Raw genomic sequence first — 6000 nt, forward strand, 5'->3', positions numbered from 1 at the left:
GAAGCACCCCTGCCCCTGAAGCAAGCAGCCCCTGCCGAAACTCTCGTCTGCGTTCGGTGAGGACACGAAGTAAAAGGATACGGTCAATCGTTGACCTCTTTGGTGTAAAGCCTGACTGCTCTGGACGCTGGTGCTCAAGCAGATGGTGGCGAACCCTATCAAGAATTATCCGAGCAAAGACCTTGCCCGGCACTGAGAGCAGCGTCACCCCTCGGTAGTTGTTGCAGTCTTGGCGATCACCCTTCCGTTTCCAGAGAGGGACAACAAGGCCCCTCTTCCAGTCAGTTGGGATGATGCCTGTGTTCCAGGCAGAGCACAAAACTGCATGCAACGACACGAGTGCAGCATTTCCACCAGCCTTGAGAAGTTCAGCATGGATGCCACAGATCCCTGGAGCTTTGCCCCGTTTCAACTGGTTCACCGCAGCCCGTGTTTCCACAAGCGATGGTGGACCACAGTTGATTCGAGGGTCAGCAACAGGGATTGTAACACCCTTGACGTCCAACTCGACAGCTGGGGGATCAGCCTGGTACAACCGCTCAAAGTAACTGGCCCAGCGGGCCTTCACTTCAGACTCCTCTGTCAAGAGCCTACCACTCTCTGCTCGAACTGCAGTGCTCCGAGCGATGGGCTTGGATGAACGTAATGCGCGAATTCCCCTGTAAGCAGGACGAGAATCACCTGTCCACAGGTGATGCTCTACCCCCTCACAGATTCCTCGCACATAGGCCTCCTTGTCCACTCTCAGTGCACGTACAGTTTTACGCCTCAGCTCCCTGAACAGCTCAGCTCTGCCATTCAGCCTGGCCCTGCGACTCTGGTCAATGGTATCCAGTGTCCCTTGAGAGACAAAATTCTTCTTTGCCCTGCGGTGAACTCCAAGGCATCCACCGGCAACATCAAGGACGGTGGTCTTGAAGGTGCTCCACAACTCTTCAGGACCCCCCAAAGCACCCAGACCCCCCAAGTGTCCACTCAGCCTGTTCGCAAACTCCTCAGCTACTCTCTCATCCCTGAGCTTGGCAACATCCAGCCTAGGCTGGGATGGTACCATTCTCCAGGATTTAAGGTGCAGCTTTAGAGTTGCTACAACAAGCCTGTGGTCAGTATTGAGGAACTGAGCACTCCGGTAGACCCTGCAGTTCTGGATCATCCTCCAACGACCGTCAATGAGGACATGGTCAATCTCCTTTGCCACACCCCCAGCGTTGGAATACCAAGTCCAGCGATGAGCTTGCGGGCGCTGAAACCATGAACCAGCCACCCTAAGTCCATGACTTCTTGCAAAGTCAAGGAACTTAGTGCTATTCTGGTTCATAGTTCCTGACCCATGGGGACCAACACACACCTCATAACCATCCCTATCAGTTCCAGTCGATGCATTGAAATCCCCCAAGACTAGAAGTGTATCTCGTCTGGGGCACTGATCAACCACAGACTCGAGTGTGGCGTAGAATGCATCCTTCACGGTGAGATCACTCGCCTCAGTCGGAGCATAAATAGAGACCAGGGAAATGACACCTAAGGAGTGGCGAATCCTTAATCTCATAATACGCTTGTTGACTGGTGTTACCTCAATTATCATTGGGGTCAGCTTATTGGACACAGCTACAGCAACTCCTTGGGTATGGTAACCATCAGAGTGACCAGACCAAGAGTAGGTGTAACCACCCACCATTATCTCGCCGCAATCCGGTCTCCGAACCTCAGAGAGAGCTGCAATCCCGATGTCCAAACGCTTGAGCTCAGATGATAACAGAGACAGGTGATCATCCTCTCTTAGGGATAGGACATTCCAGGCACCCACCCGAAGGGACCGCCTCAGGTTAACCCAAGGAGACCGCCGTCTGGTGGACGACACCTCAGCACCAATCCGACACACTCTCCCACAATCTGACCCAGGGATGTTACCCCGTGGTTTCCCTCCTATCAAAGATTGGGGGTACCGAAGGCTTTGCCCCAATCCCATCATCCGGTGAGCTGCCCTGCGAAGGGAAGCTGCACAGGAGGTACTCCCACGGAGTGGGTTTTCAGATTTTTTTGCGTTTTTGCGTTTTGCGGAATGAAGCGTTTTACGGTGGCCAGAGTGCAAATCCTGCCACCAACCTCCTAATAAGAAGTAACCCAACTGCAGGAGGACGTCCGCAGACACAGTTGGGCACTAGATATGGATGGCCGTTGGCTCACAAGGAGCTCCTCCGCCCTTTGACAGGTTTTGTTTTTAATCCTGCTGGGTGTCCATATCCAAACACCCTCCTCACCAGAAAACCTGGTGGGGGAGACGGTTTAGTCGCCGACAACCCGAAAATGGAACAGGTTAGTACAGGTTTACATGGTACCTGTAGCAGGTCACAGATCGAACCTGACCTGACACCTTCATGGTGTGGCTAAACAACTTTATCCCTCTTAAATTTCCACAGCTCTGCACATCACCCTTATTCTTGAAAATCGGAACCAGTACACTTAATCTCCACTCCTCCGGCATCCTCTCACTTTCCAAGACTTTATTCAACAATCTGGTAAACAACCCCACTGCCATCTCTCCTAAGCACTTCCATGCCTCCACTGGTATACCATCTGTGCCAACCACCTTTCCACTTTTCATCTTCTTCATAGCAGTCCTCACTTCATCCTTACTGATCCACCCCACTTCCAGATTCACTATCTCCACCTCTTCCAACCTTCTCTCTCTCATTTTCTTCATTCATCAGCTCCTCAAAGTACTCCATCCACCTTCTCAATACACTCTTCTCGCTCGTCAGCACATTCCCATTTGTGTCCTTTATCACCCTAACCTGCAGCACATCCTTCCCAGCTCGGTCCCTCTGTCTTGCCAATTGGTATAAATCCTTTTCCCCTTCTTTTGTATCCAACTTCTCATACAGCTCGTCATATGCCTTTTCCTTGGCGTTTGCCACCTCTCTGTTTGCCTTTCGCTGCCACTCCTTGTACTCCTGCCTACTTTCTTCATCTCTCTGACTATCCCACTTCTTTTTCGCCAACCCTTTCTTCCTTATACTTTCCTGTACTTCCTCATTCCATCACCAAGTCTCCTTATCTTCCTTCCTCTGTCCAGATGTCACCCCAAGTATCTTCCTAGCTTTCTCCCTCACCACTTCTGCTGTAGTTGCTCAATCATCCCACCCATCTTTACCACCATCCAACGCCTGTCTCACCTCCTCCCGAAATTTCACGCAACAGTTTTTCTCCTTCAGCTTCCACCATCTGGTCCTTGGTTCAGCCCTCACTCTCTTCCTCAACCTCACCTCTAAAGTCATCCTACAGACCACCAATCAATGCTATCGAGCTACACTCTCCCCTGCCACCACCTTACAGTCACTAATCTCATTCAGGTTGCATCTCCTGCTTAAGATGTAATCCACCTGTGTGCACTTTCCTCCACTCTTGTACGTCACCCTGTGTTCCTCCTTCTTCTTGAAATACGTATTTACCACTGCCATTTCCATTCTTTTTGCAAACTCTACCACCATTTGCCCTTCCACATTTCTCTTGTTGAGACTGTACCTACCCATCACCTCCTCATCCTCTTTATTCCCTTCCCCAACATGCCCATTGAAATATGCTCCAATCACCACTCTTTCATCCTTGGATACACTCTCCACCACTTCATCTAACTCACTCCAGAAATCTTCTTTATACTCCATCTCACACCCCATATGTGGGGCATATGCACTGATGACATTCATCATCACCCCTTCAATTTCCAACTTCACACTCATCACTCGGTCAGACACTCTCCTCACCTCCAATACCCTCTTGACATAATCTTCCTTCAGGATTATCCCGACACCATTTCTCCTCCCATCCACACAATGGTAGAACAGTTTGAAACCACCTCCAATGCTCCGAGCCTTACTCCCCATCCACTTGGTCTCTTGTACACACAGTATGTCCACCTTTCTTCTCTCCATCATATCAGCCAACTCTCGCCCTTTGCCAGTCATCGTCCCAACATTCAGAGTTCCAACTCTCACCTGCACACTTCTACCCTTCCCCCTCTCCCACTGCCTCCGGACTCGCCTTCCCCGTCTCCTTCTCCTCCTTCGCCCAGCAGTAACACAATTTCCACTGGTACCCTGCTGACCACCGGTACCGGTGGCGGTCGTTGGTAACCCGGGCCTCGACCGATCCAGTACGGAAATTCGTTTTGTTGTCCGCATAATGATTTGGCATAGGTTTTATGCCGGATGCCCTTCCTGACGCAACCCTGGTCGTCTATTACGAAACAGGGATAAGGATTTGGTTTCGCCATGATTCCGGGCTGCCCTACACCCTCTCATAGCGCGGCCCATCGTAGAGCTTCCGTCCTCAAGCGATCCTCCAACCCAAGCCTCCGAGTAGCCGGATTACAGTCGCACGCCACTACACCCGGTTATATGTATATATAATATATGTATATATGTATATGTGTATGTATATATATATATATATATATATATATATATATATATATATATATATATATATATATATATATATATATATATATATATATATATATATATATATATATATATATATGTATATATATATATATATATATATATATATATATACATATATATATATATATATATATATATATATATATATATATATATATATATATATATATATATATATATATATATATATATATATATATATATATATATATATATATATATATATATATATATATATACACATATATATATATATATATATATATATATACACATGAGCCTGGTGTTGGCGCAGTGGTAAGGGCAGTGGCTTGGGACCCAAGAGGTCCTGAGTTCAAGCCCCGTTGGGACACTGAATTAATATATGTATGTATATGTATATATATATATATGTGTATATATATATATATATATATATATATATATATATGTGTATATATATATATAATGTGTATATATATATATACATATATAAATATATATAAACCAAGTCGAAAACACCAGGGGGTTGACTCAGCCTGCCATCCTTCCGAGGTCGGCGAAATGAGCACCAGTTGAACTGGGCCCGGTGTATGCCCCGGTTAGAATAGGTGTACCATATCCCTGTGTGTCGTAAGAGGCGACCAGGGTTGCGTCAGGAAGGGCATCTGGCGTAAAAACCTATGCCAAATCATTATGCGGACAACAAAACGAATTTCCATACCGGATCGGTCGAGGCCCGGGTTACCAACGACCGCCACCGGTACCGGTGGTCAGCAGGGTACCAGTGGAAATTGTGCTACTGCTGGGCGAAGGAGGAGAAGGAGACGGGGAAGGCGAGTCCGGAGGCAGTGGGAGAGGGGGAAGGGTAGAAGTGTGGAGGTGAGAGTTGGAACTCTGAATGTTGGGACGATGATTGGCAAAGGGCGAGAGTTGGCTGATATGATGGAGAGAAGAAAGGTGGACATACTGTGTGTACAAGAGACCAAGTGGATGGGGAGTAAGGCGAGGAGCATTGGAGGTGGTTTCAAACTGTTCTACCATGGTGTGGATGGGAAGAGAAATGGTGTCGGGATAATCCTGAAGGAAGATCATGTCAAGAGGGTATTGGAGGTGAGGAGGGTGTCTGACCGAGTGATGAGTGTGAAGTTGGAAATTGAAGGGGTGATGATGAATGTCATCAGTGCATATGCCCCACATATGGGGTGTGAGATGGAATATAAAGAAGATTTCTGGAGTGAGTTAGATGAAGTGGTGGAGAGTGTATCCAAGGATGAAAGAGTGGTGATTGGAGCAGATTTCAATGGACCTGTTGGGGAAGGGAATAAAGAGGATGAGGAGGTGATGGGGAGGTACGGTCTCAACAAGAGAAATGTGGAAGGGCAAATGGTGGTAGAGTTTGCAAAAAGAATGGAAAAGGCAGTGGTAAACACGTATTTCAAGAAGAAGGAGGAACACAGGGTGACATACAAGAGTGGAGGAAAGTGCACACAGGTACATCTTAAGTAAGTACATCTTAAGTAGGAGATGCAACCTGAAAGAGATTAGTGACTGT

General features: G+C 47.4%; 1 long non-coding RNA gene across 1 annotated transcript in view; it reads right to left on the reverse strand.

Moving 5' to 3' along the window:
- The window catches only part of LOC147010633 (uncharacterized), an 83596-nt gene extending 79456 nt beyond the window's left edge, over positions 1-4140 (reverse strand). The window contains exon 1 of the long non-coding RNA XR_015052151.1: positions 3765-4140. This is a non-coding gene — a long non-coding RNA (uncharacterized LOC147010633). The remainder of the gene's footprint in view (positions 1-3764) is intronic.
- Positions 4141-6000: the final 1860 nt, after the last annotated feature.

This window comes from Eptatretus burgeri, chromosome 16 (genome assembly GCF_056783735.1).
Source record: "Eptatretus burgeri isolate ZD-2024b chromosome 16, Ebu_testis_v1, whole genome shotgun sequence".
In the NCBI taxonomy this organism is placed as follows: Eukaryota; Metazoa; Chordata; class Myxini; order Myxiniformes; family Myxinidae; genus Eptatretus; species Eptatretus burgeri.